Source organism: Myxine glutinosa, chromosome 11 (genome assembly GCF_964187855.1).
Source record: "Myxine glutinosa chromosome 11, kmMyxGlut1.1, whole genome shotgun sequence".
Taxonomy (NCBI): domain Eukaryota; kingdom Metazoa; phylum Chordata; class Myxini; order Myxiniformes; family Myxinidae; genus Myxine; species Myxine glutinosa.
Genome location: NC_136271.1, coordinates 62,559,529 through 62,577,425, shown reverse-complemented (window position 1 = coordinate 62,577,425; position 17,897 = coordinate 62,559,529).

The window sequence follows — 17,897 nt, the reverse complement described above, 5'->3', positions numbered from 1 at the left end:
AACTGCCTTGAGCTGGTATTCATGACAGATTTCCCTACCACCATACCGCATACCCCCCTCTTCCCCCTAACCACATGCCGTGCCACCCCCATGGCGCACCCTGCAATCATCTACTCCTCTCCCCCAACCAAACAGTGTGTTCCTGTATTCCACCAATATTTGAGTTCTCTGTTGTAATATTATCCATCTTTGCAACTCCAGACATTTTATGCTTGTACACGGAAATTTTCATTCCTCTGTGATTCCTCTGTCTCTACCTGGCTATTCTCCCCCCCTGCTGGGCAAGCTGTACACCTGTCTTGGTGGTGGTGGTGTTGCTGTCTGTGTCAAGAACTCAATCCCGCAATGTGCACTGTCCACACTGGTCTGTCCTCGCCCTCTGGGATACCTCGAGTTATATATACCTTACTGCAACCACCATGTGTCTGTCTGTGTGATGTCCACCGAATCAAAAGGATTCTCTGCACACCTCAAAATGCATTCTTTTCCTTTGACATGGATAAACGTATAACTAGCCATCCCAAGATTATATTCCCAATCTGAGAATTTGAACTGTTACCATGCCAGCTGCCTGGACATCAGCTCGGCAACAACCAGCGATGGCATTGTAGCTAAGGCCTTCTGCACCTGTGGGTCTTACCAAATCTGTGAACCCCGAACCTGGATTTATTCAACTGGTACATCTTCCCTCCTGGATCTATTCATGACTAACTTTCCATCTGACCTCTCCTTGTCCTTCTCTGACCCACTGACCATTTTCTTATCAAAGCCCCATATATATATCTGGCTATTGCGAGGGAGCAACCTCAATGTCACAGAATATGGTTGTTTCACACAGGCCAACAAGCAGGGACTTCAATTTGCCCTCTCAAAAAAGTATTGGACTGCCATCTCAACAGTACCTGATTCCGCCTTGCAATTCCTTCACAAAAACTGACTTCCTCTCACAATCAGGTTTATCCAATCCCATCTGGAGCTATCCCTTTCAATCCATTCTGCCCTGGTGCAAGGGAATACTTAGCGAGGCTGTTATAGTCAGCCATCTTGCGTTTTCACCATGGATGATGAAAGGCTAACCCCACTGAGCTTAGGTCACTCCATAAGGATGCAACAATTGTTTGTCCACCTTTCGGCAAATACAAATACTCGTACATCATCTTGCAAATCTCAAGGCTGAAATCTACAACCAGTCTCCTTCCTCAAATTAATAGTGGTGCCTTGCCAAAGTTGTTTCTGGAGGATGTTCCCTTTTTTAGCAACTCCTTACTTCAAATGACAACACTGAAGGCGCAGACTCTGTTTGAGCCAAGGCAGAATGTCATCTCTGTCTCCAAACTTCGTGTTCCCAGCCCATCCTGCTCTGTCCCCATATTACTCCCATTTACCCTACACTGTCCACTGGACTTTGCATCCTCATTTGAGAAGGCAGAGAAAGTTCTGTCCAGCCTCAACCCTGTTCTGGCAATGGGCCCATGCTCTAAAATCCTTCTCTGTGCTTTTGCTTCTTTCTATTCTCTCCAACCTGTCCTTATTCATTGGTTGCCTCCTGTTTGCCTGTACGTCAGCAAACTTCACTCCTGTCCACAAGAAGGGTGCAAAAATAGATCCTCTAAACTGCAGACCAGTAAACTTTATATAATTGCATCTATATATAAAGTCATGAAATTCATCATTGCTAGTGATGTCAAATCTTTCTTCCTGTAAAAAAGCCTGATATCTAATTATCAGGTTGGATTCTAGCCTGGTCACTTATCTGTACCTGCTGATTCTCTCTCAACAATAGTTGGAGGCCATGCATTGGAAATAATTTCCATCGTCACGCATTGGAAAACATTGGCTCTGGAGGCTCTTGGCCTCACCATCAGCGATGACCTCTCCTGGGCTGACCACCAAAGGCAGCCACAGACCTGACCTCCTGGTTGGTGTGCATTAAGGCAGAGATGATGTGTTAGTGTGGCAGATGAACATTGTTGCTCACAGTTCGTGCAGTTTTGGCTGTTATGGGATGTGATCTATGCCTTGCTTCTCCACCACCAATCTAGGGGTCGTACATCAAAAAAAAAAAAAAAAATTGTTGTGGATTTGAGAATTGTGTTTTTTTGTGTGTAAATATCACCCTCCGTGTTGTGTGTAAAGGTCAAAGGTCGTCCCTTAGTTAGTCCATATACAATCACGTAGCAAATCATAGATTTCCCTTTTCAGTAGTTATCTCCTTATTATGTGTATTAGTTTAAGGCTCTGTCTTCCATTAATTGACACTGCATTGCACCAAAGTGAAATAAGGTAGAATCCCCTGAAATATCCCCATGGCCTCCGAAAACCTGCCAGCAAGGCGGCGTTCGCCGCTGCTGCTTTGGGGTTGTGTTCTTTGCCGCAAGACTCCATTAGCCACGAGGTAATCTCGGAGAAGAAAGGCGTGTCTCCACCTCATCATAGAGGGGAGGAGTGAGCCAGCCCCAAACAACCAACCAAGTACAAGGGGTTTGGCTTGAGAGGGCGGGGAGAGAACGCTCGAGGAGGTTCACGAAGGTTCGGGGGTGTGGTCAATATAACCCGCGGCAGGACGCCCCCACCTCAGATGGGATGGGAAGAGATGAGATGAGTTTGAATCCACCACGCAGCTTTGACTCCACCACGCAGCTTTGACTCCACCACGCAGCTTCGACCCGCTGCTAAGCGGGAACCAGATATCGGTGGCATCGGTGGCATCGGTGGCCGTCGAGGTCCAGCCCAACGTCCCATGCGGGATAAAGCTCCAGCCAGCGTCCAGCTGAACCTTCCTCTCCCTCCAGCCATCCACCTCCTGCCATTCCTGTCATCATCCCCCGTGTAAGTGTGCTTGTAGTCTGTCTTTTGTCTTGTCCCTGGGTTTAAGTAAGACTGCCATAGGTAAGCTAGTGTTGCACTGTGTCCTTCTGGTCTGTCCCTCTTTCTGTCGTTATTTTCTTATCTTTCCATTTTCCTTGGTTCTTTTGGTCTTGTAAATAATAATAATAAATTTAATTTGTTCTTCCTACCTTGCCTTTCTTTCCCTTACATCCGTCGTCTTTGTGATTTCCCTCATTGAAAACCTGTGGTGCGATTTTGGCCAACGTTCAGGATCGGGTTAGTCTCTGCTAATGGTTCGTGCCGCAGTTGCTAGACCGCTCGGCAATTAACATCTGTCCGCGGTTACGAACGAGGTTGTGCACCTGCCTCTTCGGGGGTAGCTGTGCAACTTCAGGACTCACGTCGGTCAGTCAAAGACAAGGGGGTTGATCCCCCCCTTGATAAGGGGAAGAAGGCCGACAGAGAGATCCGCAACAATATATATATATATATATATATATATATATATATATTGTTACAGATCGTGGTTTAGATGTTATGATGGGCCGAGCGGATGGTCCACGTGACCTAACAGTTCCCCCGATTCTTCCCCAACTCACCCGATTCCACTCGAACGTTGGCCAAATCGCGCTACGCTAAATCAATGATGGAAAGGACACAACGACTGGGATAGATGAAACGACGCAAGGGGTACAGTTCTCAAGACCTCCGGAGGAGGATATAATTAGTGGTGGAGAAAAGGGGTAGATTACAAGGTAGAGTGAGGTAAAAGACACAGAAGAGATAGGCACTTAGATACAATCTTATCTATCCCAGACAGACCACAGACAAACGGAACAAGGCTGACTTACACAGGGATTGATGGCAGGGAAGGACAGACAGTCGATAGCACAAGGTGCACCTTGGCTCGGGGACAGGATCAAGCATGGTCCAAAAGATGCAGTGAGGCCTCACAGCGCTCGGAGGTGGCGTCCTTCTTGCTCCAAGCTCAGCGCGCATCTGACGTCACCTCCCTCTTCCTGCGCATACTCAGCGGGGAGTGACACGCCCTCGGCTGGTTGACTCCGCCCCAGATGGGACCGGTCCACCGCTTCTATTGGGTGCGGGGGTTACCGGGCTCCACCCTTGATGAAGAGCTGACAGGGAGCCCCTGGTTGGTAACCCCGTCGAGCACATGTTCGATGGCGGCTCGTTGGAAAGGCCTGGCGCCCTCCCAACACCCCCTACCAACCAAGCCGGAGTGAGGACGCGTACTCCCCGCGCCGCCGCCGTTGCTGTTGTTGTTGTTGTTGTTGTTGTTGTTGCTGAACCGTGAGGAAGAGCTGCGGGGAGGTATTGGGAGGTCCTAAACTTCCTAACGGTGCCATACAATCACATTCTGGTGCAACGAAGAGTCAGAATTAATGGAAACGAGTCCTTAACTGACATAGACTAAGAATAACTAGCAAGATGTCCTATAGTTGTCTCACATGAGATGCGGTGAACCTGGGTGCGACATTTAATGGGGGAAATAGGGGGAGGTCGGGTCTACAGAGTGTTGTTTACAGAAAATGGGACTAGGGAATGGGGGATTGGGGATAGTTGGGAAGTATTGAGGAAATAGGGGAATATTTACAAGCGGATATGGATGGATGCAAATCCCATATCCGCAACATTGCACCCTTCTCTACCTCGGGGCGTCCCGACCCGATAAATTTTTACCTACGTTAGTGTGGCACTCAGATGTAGTTCCCTCTACTATTAACTCAACCCTGAGTGCGACAGTTTTACAGATATTCACAAATGAGTAAATATGTCCCTCTGCGACGTTGCACCCTTCTCCTAACAGAAACACACCCACAGGATAACCGAATTGCGGAAAGCATCCTCAAACTAAACATACAGCCGGTAGGGAGCATCATTTACACAAGACTACACTGATATTTACACTACGATCCAGGACCTGTTCTTTGAGGAACACATGCAGATGTTATGCATAGAGAGAGAGCACGCATGCCAGCATCGATACACCAACCACCATCGATACAAGTGCCCTGTGGCCCTACGGCCTTTAATAATGTGCAGAGCACCCCGTCCAAGCACCAAAAGCACCACCCCATTATGCACAGTCAGCACGATCCGGTGCACCAATAAAGTGTTCAATAATAAATGCACAATCAAGTGTCCATGGTCACTGGTGGTGTCGCAGCCGGCCGATGTTCTGCCACTGGTCTTGACTTCATGGAGTGCACTTGGCCTTCTGGCTTCTTTAGAAATAAAGAAAGGCGCCAACCGCGTCCATTTCTAAATTGTGGCCATCAGGGGGCCAACTAAAAGTGGTTCACCTGTATGGCATAGGTGCCACGTTGACCCAGAGGTCCATCCATGGGTGGTGCTTGCCCGCAAAAGAACTGCGGTCCATGGTGGGCGGCCACAAAAATTGCGGTCCATATCGTGTATCGATCCAGGCAGCAAGCAGCGGAAGTACAGGCCCACAACTGCGGAGCCAGCTCCTCTCTCTCCTCTCTCTCTGCCCCAAAGCCAGATCCTCGTAGGTGGGAGACAAAAGAAGACAAGTGAGTAAGGTGGTAAGGGCGCAAAAGTGCATGCAATATAAGGTAATGCACACTGGGGGCACATGGGAACCAGGTGAGACAGGTACGTTCCTACCGTACACCCCCCCCCCCCACCAGGTAACCTACATTGCCCCTCCCTTACCCCTTACTGTATCCACAAAACACAACACTACCCATAAACATCTACTTTACACATCAACAAACGTCCCTACTGTCTTCCCCGTTCCTCCCATAAACCAAATTCGTCTTCTCTCCCTCCTAACCAATCAAATTTGCCATTTCCAACTCTCATCAAAATTTGCCATCTCCAACTCAACATCAAAATTTGCCATCACCAATTCATCATCAGTCCCTCCTAAGGAGGGAGAGATGGAATCACCCCAATGTCTCATCCACGTCGTGATGCGTCTCACAAATCCACACAGCAATTCTCCCTTCCTGCAACACAGAACAAAGGAACACAGGTATGGAGTCATCATCATCACCTCAGGTAAGTGGCTGCGTATGGTGCGACAGGTTCATCAATCCTAACTATTTCCTAAATGACTTTAACAACTTTACATTACCCGGGGTCTTTCCCTGCCAATCCATTGGCCAACTTACACTATGGGTTCTAAAAACCAATTCCCATTGACCAAACTGTGGTGCTTCTGAAGTTGGGGTCTCACTCCCCCGATTCATCACTCGGTGCCCCCGCACAATTTCGGTGGCTGGGTCGTGTGACGCTCCTAGCTGGTCCGCCCACCTGCACACCTCCACCACTGTTGTTGCCTACCGAGCTCACCTGCTCCTCACCCTAACCTAACTAACTGGGGAAGGCCCTCTCGCACTCTCACCCCCTCAGTGCCCTCTCTGGCACGGCCTGCCCGATCCACACCCGGGATCCTCAGGCACCCACTGACACTAACGGCTCCCAGAGCCCACCTGCGGCCTCACCTGGCCGACATCTAACAGTGGCGGAGTGCCCAACCATGCACACTCATACTAACAGGCCACACGACCAGCCAATTTCACCACACCAATGCAACCATCCACAATACCATTCTGCATCCGCACCACAAATGCCAATATCCAACCACAATTTACCTATACCTTCTAACTATTCTTTAAACTACCCTCCCCGGGTACTCGTGAAAAGGGGTCCACTCTTCCGCCATCCACACCCTCGCACCATGCACACCACTCCGTACCACTTACTCCAACTCTCTCCACACCTGTACTTGCACACCTGTGCTCTCATACTTGGTGCCGCCTGCACCCTTCTCTCCCCCAAGCGCATTCGCGCTGATCCACAACACTCACTACTCATACACTGCTCCACACACCTGTCCAGTTCTCACACAGCATCATCTCATCTAACTACTCCCCTCTGAAACTTGCGCTTCTCCGTCTTCCCTTACACTCAGCGCTCCCACGTCATTATCAAACACTAAGCTACTACGTCCCCACTACAGGTACCAGTCACTAACTAACCTTAACGTTACCTAATGTCAATCTCTAGATCCCTAACAATATAACCTAACCCACCCGGGCTAGTTTTCACTGCCATACACCCCATAAGCTATAGCGCATTTGCCCCATGTTTGTGAGGGATGACAGAGTTGCCACCCCACCACATCGGGCATCTCCCACTACCAATTTTGCACCTCAAATTTCAACAAATCAAAAATTTGCCAATCACTACCCATCATCTGCCAATCATTACTGCCAATCCTTTGCCAATCATCAAATTTTGTTTTTCTAATTTCGGGGCCAAAACACTATCCTCGTCATTACAGTCTACTTACTAATGCCTCTCGGTGCGCCAATTCACTTCTAAAGCTCGGCTTCGTACAGCCAAGCCATGAATGCGGGTTGTTTGTTGCCAGCGGCTGGATACGTCCCGCATTCGGTGCAGGGCAGGAGGTTTACCCGGCCCGAGGTCCCACGCACCATCACGGCACGGAGCCATCCCATGGCCCGATCTCGACCTGCCGGAATGCCTCAACAAAAAGTGGTCGCCATGACGACCCTTCCTATTGGGCTGCCCGCTCCGCCTAGTGGAGCACGGACGCGGCCGTTCAAAGCGAGGCCCAGCGTGGATCGTGTACGGCGGTCCTTTCGAACCCGCCGTGGCTCGGATCCCCGCTGGTTCTCGCGGCACGCGAAGCCCGGCACGCACCGAGGGCCCGATTCGGCTATAAGTCACTCTAACCGCTAACCCGGTTACCGTCGATGCCTCACCTGCATGCTTACACGCATACGCTACCCCTTTCTTGCTCATACATCCAGCCGTTTCCCTGCTCTTGGTCATTGCACCTTCTCTTACACACCCAGGTACACTCATTCCACTCACAGACTTGGTCACACACCTGACCACCGAACACCTTGGCACACATTCGTCGCTCACACACCTCACCAACACACCTCTTCGCGCCCCCTCCTCGGTCACCTCCTCTGTGACAATCACAGGTGTGCTCTCACTCGCACACCCAACCACGTGCCTCACCACCAATTCCAGCGTGCATTCCCACACACGCTCTACCATTCCAGGTGTGCTTCCTTTCTCACCTGTCACAACCAACTCACGCTCCGTGTCACTCTTACAACTCTCACCTCCACTCTTGACAGCGCACTCACCCTTACTCTCGACAGCGCACTCTTTCCTCATGCACCCGTCCGTTACACACCTTTCTCGCGCACTCTCTCCCGTTACACCCTCTGTAACACTCACCACAGGTGTACACTCTTCCTTGCTTTTGACAGCGCACTCTTTCCCCATGCACCCCAGAGTCGGACTTTCTCACACACCTCCTTTTTCGCACACCAGACCTGTCGCACACTTCACCAATGGCCTCTCACGAACACCCGGGTCCATCTCGACCCCCAAGCTTATTAAATCACCTGGCGCATCATATGCACGACCATATTGGTCACCACTTACACCGGGTCCTCTTTCTCTTCGCTTCTCCTCCATCACCTGCGAATCCCTCATCCGGTTAATGAGCACATCATCACGATCCGAACACAGACTTTGGACCAATTCTTTTACTTCCTCTTTGATCTCTTTCTTATCCCCTCTCCATCGCTTCTTAATTTCGTTTACCCCTTCTTCCACTTCTTCTACTTTCTGCTTCACCTCTTTTATTTCCCGGTGCGTCTCCTCAAGCTCGTCCTCTAAGGCCACCTTGACCGTTTCTATGTGCGTCCTCACCTGCCGGTCCTTCGTTTCCATTACCTCTGTCACCTCGTCCAACCTCGTTGTCAGTCCCTCACGTACCATCTGACATTGCCTCTGTGTCGCTATCAAGTCATTTTTTAGGTCATTTTGTGTCGCTTTTAACCCTCCTAATACCGCAGTGTTCCTTTGAACCTGCTCTGTTAGTTCTTTTTGTCCCTCCGTCAGCTGTTCCACTCCCAGCGTCAACTCCTCTATACCACCTTGCAATTTTACAGTCCCCTTTCTCACCTCCTTCTCCATGCGCTCCTTACAGTGCCTCACCTCCTCGCGCACTCCTCCAACCTCCTCACTCACACCTCTTCTGATCTCTTCTCCCATCACTTGCATCTCCTGCCCAGATGCCACCCTCATCTGCTCCATTTCCTCCCTGTGAGCATCCAATTTAGTTTCTACCCCCATTCTGACCCCCTCTATCTGCTGCCCCATTTTTTAAACTTCCCTTTCCGCTTGGTCCCTCATGTCCCTCAATTTGCCTTCCATACTGTTTTCTAACCCCTCTAACCCCTTTTTCATCCCTTCCATTTGATTCTCTTGAGCGGCCATTCTGTTTTCTACCCCCGTTAACCCCTCCTGTATTTCCCCTAATCTATTGTCTAATCCCTCTATTCTACTCCCTAACCCTCCGATCTGGGCCCCCATGTCATTCCTTAAACCCCCGATCTGGTTTCCCATGTCATCCCTCAATTTCTCGCTATTGGACCCCATTCTGCCCTCCAATCGCTCCCCCTGAGCATCCATTTTTGCCATCATTTGAATCATAAAGACTCGCATGTACTCTGGCATCTCTGGCTCGGCTGCCGCGACCACGGGCGCAGCGCAATTTGGTACTGCTACGGTCACGGGCGCGGCAAAATTTGGTGCCGCTACACCCACGCGCGCGAGGACGTCATCTTGTGCGCCCGAGACCTCGTGCGCGTGGACGCCATTTTGCGAACCTGCCGCCCTCACTGCTTCGCTCTCCTCTTGTCCCTCAATTTGGTCCTGGATCGACCCTGCCTCACTCTCCTCTACCGGAACCCAGCCGTCTTGATCTGCCACAGCGCGACTTTCAAAATTCGGGTTTTTTGTAAAACAAAATCAAATTTCGGTGTCTTTATAATTTTGACCAAATTTTTTCTAGATGTTTTTTTTTTTTAATTTGGTTCGGGCCTCGAATCTCACTCCTCGACACCAATTGTTACAGATCGCGGTTTAGATGTTATGATGGGCCGAGCGGATGGTCCACGCGACCTAACAGTTCCCCCGATTCTTCCCCAACTCACCCGATTCCACTCGAACGTTGGCCAAATCGCGCTACGCTAAATCAATGATGGAAAGGACACAACGACTGGGATAGATGAAACGACGCAAGGGGTACAGTTCTCAAGACCTCCGGAGGAGGATATAATTAGTGGTGGAGAAAAGGGGTAGATTACAAGGTAGAGTGAGGTAAAAGACACAGAAGAGATAGGCACTTATATACAATCTTATCTATCCCAGACAGACCACAGACAAACGGAACAAGGCTGACTTACACAGGGATTGATGGCAGGGAAGGACAGGCAGTCGATAGCACAAGGTGCACCTTGGCTCGGGGACAGGATCAAGCAAGTTCCAAAAGATGCAGGGAGGCCTCACAGCGCTCGGAGGTGGCGTCCTTCTTGCTCCAAGCTCAGCGCGCATCTGACGTCACCTCCCTCTTCCTGCGCATGCTCAGCGGGGAGTGACACGCCCTCGGCTGGTTGACTCCGCCCCAGATGGGACCGGTCCGCCGCTTCTATTGGGTGCGGGGGTTACCGGGCTCCGCCCTTGACGAAGAGCTGACAGGGAGCCCCTGGTTGGTAACCCCGTCAAGCACATGTTCGATGGCGGCTCGTTGGAAAGGCCTGGTGCCCTCCCAACACCCCCTATCAACCAAGCCGGAGTGAGGACGCGCACTCCCCGCGCCGCCGCCGTTGCTGTTGTTGTTGTTGTTGTTGTTGTTGTTGTTGTTGTTGCTGAACCGTGAGGAAGAGCTGCGGGGAGGTATTGGGAGGTCCTAAACTTCCTAACGGTGCCACACAATCACATTCTGGTGCAACGAAGAGTCAGAATTAATGGAAACGAGTCCTTAACTGACATAGACTAAGAATAACTAGCAAGATGTCCTATAGTTGTCTCACATGAGATGCGGTGAACCTGGGTGCGACATTTAATGGGGGAAATAGGGGGAGGTCGGGTCTACAGAGTGTTGTTTACAGAAAATGGGACTAGGGAATGGGGGATTGGGGATAGTTGGGAAGTATTGAGGAAATAGGGGAATATTTACAAGCGGATATGGATGGATGCAAATCCCATATCCGCAACATATATATATATATATATATATATATATATATATATATATATATATATATATATATATATATATATATATATATATGTATATATATATATATATATATATATATATAATATATATATATATATATATATACACGTATATTCCAAGAGACTTCCAAAAGTTCCAAAAGACTGAGTGGCGACCAAGAATAGGCTGGTGACGCTGGAGAGACAGCATTGGGGGCAGGTGGCCTTGTAAGCCATTTTGCCAAGCTGCATGGTTTGGGTTGTGTGGCACCCATAATTTACAGTGTTGGTAAAAAAAATAGAGAATACCCCAAGGGTTCTCCGAGAGGTGGGGCGTAAGATGGGCCCAAACGGACAGATAAAATGGATGAAGACCCCTATAGTGGGGTCACTTTTCTGGGACCCTATAACTATTTTGGGGAGAACTAAGTTTGAAGGTGGATTTGGGTACTTTAAGACATTACCTTTAAAATGAGCTCCCATGTCCCTCGCGAAACGATGGGGAACTCCCGCTAGGGGGCTTTTTCCAAGATGGCTACCATTAACATATACCTAATATCGGGTTGGCCTACGTTTTTCACTTCAAAACTAATTTAACATGTTCACTCAGGTTTTGTAGTGTTATAAGACCTTTAATCAGTGTTATAGCTCACAAAGGAACTCAGAAATACCCATAGTGGTGATTTATTTAGCTGAAATGATCAATAAAACACAAATTGACCACCATACAGATGCTACTGCTGTCATATTTTCACCCAAATTACTGCTAAATACCGCGGCGCTGTGAGTATGAACTATGGATATTGAAGGTTTGTGAATCAGAGTACTACTAGCAGCCATTTTAGAGGCAAATCTAGATAACAGAAATGCCTCTGGGAATGACGTCATCGAACTGTTGGAGTCATAATCTTTCATATGAATGTATCAATTTCCATTACAGTGAACAGATGTAATGGCTGAATCCCTTCGGTCGAGGCCACTGCTGAAACCGCTGCCAGAGGAGAGTGGGCGAAAGAGAAAATACCTACCCAATTGTATATTGTGTGAGCAGAAAATTAAAGATAACGATATTCTGGAGTTGAAGGAGTTGACGGCATGGGAGAATCTAAGAGTGAAGGCTCAAGACTGGGTTACACTTGATCCCTTTGCAAACTCATTTGATAACGTTGAATGGTCTGCCGGACCGAAGGGACAATTGATGCACACGGCATGTACAATTAAAATTTATTCCGGCCGAGCAATTACCCAAGCCAAGAGACGAAAACAGAAAGCTAGAGAGCAAGAGGAACTTCAAGATCAACCAGATGTGACAGAACCGTAGGCTGGACCTAGCAGGACAACGCGAGGAAAAACGGGGACTATACACCAGAAGGATGTCTGTATTTGGTGTTTCCAGTCTGCTGATAGCCGACACCATAACATACCAAAAGGGCGACTCTTTTTATTGACTCAGGTGAAATATCAAGCCTCCAATTCACATACGTTGAACTTCTTTGTGGTTTAAGTGAATTTGAGTATTGAGTATTAATTTGAGTATTAATATTTATTAATTATTAAATTTTGAGTATTTGAGTGTATTTGAGTTGGGTCATCTATATCCTTGGCTTTTTTATCTTCTTATCTTCCACAGAAACAGGCTTGGGACCAGTTTAAAGCTCCAACCGCACATCTCGAAGACAATTCTATGCAAACAAGAATGACAACATTCATCGCCGATTGTGATGATTTTTGTGCTCAGGAGATCCTTTATCATAAAGCATGCTGGGACAAGTATGTTTCTGAGAGTTACAAAGAAGATGCCCCATCCCAGGATGTCTACATCTCTACATGTACATCACCCCAGATACATCCCAGAAAAGTGACCTCACTACTATACTGATGTTGACAAAGGAGAACGGATTGTGGATGCAAGTCTGGTAAGGCATCAGTGTGGACGTGAGTTCGGATCCATCAGTGGGTTGAGGATCCATCAGGCCAGGTAAGGGTGTGTGAGTGATCGTGTGGGAGATGTATGTCTATGGGGTGATGGTGTGCATGTGGAGGCAGGGCAGGTTCGAGAGAAGTGTGGGTGTGGACGTGAGTTTGAGTCGGTGAGAGGATTGCATATCCATCAGAGCCGAATGGGGTGTGTGCGTAAGGTGGGTGAGGAGGAGGTACAGCAACGCAGTGCCTTTGAAAATCGAGAAAAGTGTGGGTGTGGACATGAGTTTGAGTCAGTGAGAGGATTGCATGTCCATCAGAGCCGAATGGGGTGTGTGCGTAAGGTGGGTGATGAGGAGGTACAGCAACGCAGTGCCTTTGAAAAGGGGACACGTGAGACGGCCGGGAGAAACAGCCAGGTAGCAAGCCACAGTGTTGTATGTCCTGGGGTTGTACTTCAGCAGGGAAAGGATGAGAGGAGGAGAGGAGGAGAGTGAAATGGCCAGGTATGGGAGAAAGGGAAGTATGGGAGAGAATGGATGGAATGATGTGTGGGGCGCTTCATAGGTTGAAATGAAGGGTGGAAGATAGATTGAGAAAGATGAATGAGATTGTGTTTGAGTATGCATGTGTCACGTTTGGAGTGAAAGAGTGTGTAGAGGGGGGTGAGAAGGAGGCATGTTTGAGCAGGAGGCAGAGGGAGATCCATGAGTTGAGAATGGAAGATGGAAGAGGGCAGTGGAAGGGCAGAGGAATGGGCTTGAGGTGTTGACGAAGCATGTGAGGATGAGGTTGGTGAAGTTGAAGAGAGTGGAAAGGATGAAGAGGTGAAGAAAGGAGAGGCAGAGGCAGAGGCAGAGGCAGAGAAAGAGGTTCTTTGAGAAGCCTTTTCAGTTTATGAAGGATCTGTTGGAGCCGTATCGATGTGGTGCACTGAAGGTTCCAAAGGAAGAGTTGGAAGATAACCTGCGTGTTATGTATGCAGACACAAGGAGGAACGAAGTGATGGAGGACATTGAAGGATTGGTGAGACCGACAGAGCCAGGTGTTCCATTTGATTTGTCAGAGCCAAAGATGTCTGAGATTGAGGCAGTTTTGAGGAAGGCATGGGCGGCATCGGCTCCAGGACCAAGTGGAGTGCAATAGAAGGTGTTTAAGAGTTGTGAAGGCATCAGGCAGTGTCTGTGGAAGGCTCTGAAGGTGGTATGGAGGCAAGGAGTGGTGCCCAGTCAATGGACTAGGGCGGAAGGAGTTTATATTCCAAAGCAGGAGGAGGCTGTGACACTGGAGCAGTTTAGACCAATATCATTGCTCGATGTAGATGGGAAGATATTGATGAGTGTCTTTGCGGCACGGCTCTCAGGCTTCATCAGAGAGAATGGTTTTGTGGATGGTTCTGTGCAGAAGGCAGGAATACCAGGATCACCAGGATGCATTGAACACTCGGCAATGGTCTGCCAAGTGTTACAGGAGGCAAAGAGGCAAAGGAATGATGTGGCGGTGGTATGGCTGGATTTGGAGAATGCATATGGGTCAGTGCCGCATGCCTTGATCAGGTATGCCATGGATTTATTTTGGGTGCCCCGGAGATTTAGGGATTTTTTGATGGCATATTATGATCAGTTTTGGATGCGGTTTGCGACACAGTCCTTTGTAACAGAGTGGCAGAAGTTGGAAGTGGGGATCCCGATGGGATGTACAATCTCCCCTATTTTGTTTGTGCTGGTTATGGAATTGTTGATACGTGCGGTGAGTGGACTTGGGAAAGAAGTGGAGCTAGCCCCTGGTCAGGTTTGCCAGCAATGTTTGCATTCATGGATGACCTGAAAGTTGTCCAATAGTCCACTGATGCAGCAGTAGAGGTACTGGGACGACTGGAAAGGTTGATGCAGTGGGAAAGAATGGGATTTAGAGCAAGAAAGTCGAGGAGTGTGGTCGTGAGACGAGGAGTGGTGGATAACATGCACAGGTATGAGCTGGGAGGGGAGGTGGATCAATCATTGGTAGAGGCCCCTGTGAAGAGTTTGGGAAGATGGTGTACAGTGGAGCTGAATGATGTGGGAAGAGTGGAGGAGGTCAGAAACAAGCTTTTGAGAGGTTTGAAGAGGATTGATGGATGTTGTTTGCCAGGTAAGTTGAAGGTATGGTGTTTGAAGTTTGGATTGATGCCACGAGTGTTGTGGCCATTGATGATGTATGATATTGCGATTGGGCATGTAGAGAGGATGGAGGTTGTGGTGAGTGGGTTTGTGAGGAGGTGGTTGGGAGTGGCACGCTGTTTGACGAACATTGCCTTTTATGGTCAGGGTGGAAAACTTCAGTTTCCCTTGACATCATTAACCGAGGAGTTTAAGGTGGTGAGGGTGCGGGAGTTCATGATGTTGCAGGATTCAAGTGATGCAGTTGTAAAGAATGCTCTCCCAGAGAAGAAGGGAAGTCGGAAGTGGATTGCAAGAGCAGAGGTGGTTGCAACAGGAGGAGGTCATGGGGATGGTACAGCACGGGAAGCATGGCTTGGGGTGGATGAAGCATGAGCGATGGGGAAAGGCATGTGTGAAAGAGAGGAGGAAGATGGTTGAGAGGGAGGTGAGAAGAAAGGAAGAGGAGGGGAGATATGTGAAAGCAGTCGGACAGGCACAGCAAGGTGCTTGGAGTAGGTGGGAAGGTGTGCGGGTGAGGATATTGAAGTGGCAAGAGATTTGGAGGATGGAGCCATTATTGTTGAGTTTCCTGTTGTGGGCAACGTATGATGTGCTTCCCTCACCAGTAAACTTGAGATTGTGGGGGTTGTTGCAGGAGGAGAGATGTTTTTTGTGTGGAGGTTTGGGAACGGTGCAGCATGCACTGAATGCATGCTCAATAGCATTGGCAGCTGGACAATACAGGTGGCGAAATGATCAGGTGCTGGCGGTGGTGGTGCAAATGGTGCAACAAGAGGTGCTGAGGTCGAGAGAGAGAAGAGTGGAGAAGGAGGCTGATGGGGGAGAGGTGTGGTTTGTCAAAGAGGGCCAAGTGGTAAGAGGTGGAAAGAGGAGGAGGTGGAAAACAAGAGGGCTGTCAGATGCTTGTGATTGGCAGGTGGTGGCAGACCTAAAGCCACAATTGGTATTCCCAGAGGAGATCTCTGTGACAAGGTTGCAGCCTGACATTGTCATTTGGTCAGGTGCAACAAGACAGGTCATCTTAGGGGAATTGTCTGTACCTTGGGAAGAGAACATGGAGGAGGTGCACGAGAGGAAGAGAGGAAAGTACAGTGAGCTGGAGGCAGAGTGCCGGGAGAAGGGTTGGCGAGTTTCTTGTCAGCCATTTGAGGTGGGGTGTAGAGGGTATATTGGAAATTCCTTTTCTGCATTTCTTGCTCAGCTTGGAGTGTGTGGGACAGAAAGAAGGATTATGTATGACAAGGTGGCCCAGGTTGCCTTGAAAGGCTCACTTTGGATATGGAGGAAGTTTATGGAGTCACGTCAAATGGTGTAGGTTGAGGTTACGGAATAAAAATGGAGGTGTGTGTGTGTGTGTGTGGGTGTGTGGGTGGATGGGTGGGTGGATGTGTGTGTTGCATGAGTGGGTCATGAGTGGGTGGGGTTTTGCATGAACGGTTTTGCATGTTTGCATGAGTGGTGCATGTTGGTAAGGGTAGGTGGTTGGTTGTGTGTGGTTTTTCTTTTGTTACTATAATTATTTCTTATTTTGTGTACGTGAGTGAGTGAGTGAGTGGGTAAGGGTGTGTGTTTTTACATGGGTGTGTGTGTTTTGTATGTTGAGTGGTGTATGTTGTAAGGATAGGTTGTTGGTTGGTGTTGTGTGTGTATGTGTGTGTATGTGGGTGCATGAATGATCTGGTGTGTTTTGTTGGTGAGTGGTGAAGGGTATAACGGTTGGGTGTTTGAGTGTTCCACCATGTTTGTTTGGTGCTGTGGATTCTGGATGTGGAGGAGATTTTGATGTTGTAGTCTGCGTTCGCACTGGCTGTGGGTGGGGGTATGTATGGATCCAGGTGTAGTTGCTGCATGTGGATGTGTATGTGCCCCTGCTGGCCCACCTTAGCTGACCGTATCAAGGTTGAAGGGCCGAATCGGGATGATGCTGAGGACCTCGACTGAGGACCCGGTCAGTGCGGCACACTTGTGACCTGGTGTGTTTTGAACTTATATATATATATATATATATATATATATATATATATATATATATATATATATATATATATATATATATATATATAAGAAAGTTTTTGTTTGTTTGTTTGTCTGCATGCACTAATCTCCTGAACGGTGAAAGATAGGAGGACACCTCTGAAACAAAAAATGTTGGGACAGGCCCCGGGAAGGTTTTAGGCTAGGTGGCGAGACCTGTCGAGGCCGCTTCGGCCGGGCTGGGCCCATTTCGCAATTAAAAGCTGAGCTGAATTATAGTGGTCAATCTTCTACGGAAGCGAGTAAAAGCTGAATTATAGTAGTAAATTCATTCAAAAAGAACCTTGGCAACGCCGGGTGCTTTCAGCTTGTGTGTGTATATATATATATATATATGTATATATATATATATATATATATATATATATATATATATATATTATATATACAGACTTGGCATTTAATATGGAATATTTTTTTTGTGGGGGTGAACTTACTTTTCAAGATGACTTAGAACCAAAAGTTCATTGGAATTATGTTGAAATTATTCTAGATTTTGTTAATGTGACCTTTAAAAGAAACAAAAACCACATTTGACATTTCGAAGCAAATAAATTGATCCTTGAAAGTGATGTAAACTGATATCGAACTCAATTCACGGACAGTACTGTGTTAAACTTCTGTACGTTTTCCAGAAGTATCTCTTTATTTTGCACATTAGCCAAAAAAAATTTCAACAAAAACAAAAGCTAAATTATTACTGGGATTACTGACAGTAAAATTACAGTTCAGTACTTCGTGTAACCCCCACGAGCATTCAGGAGAGCACGTACACATCGAGGCATGCTGTTCACGAGATTTGCCAAGGTTTGGACAGGAATCGCTTGCCATGCAGTGACAATAGCCTGC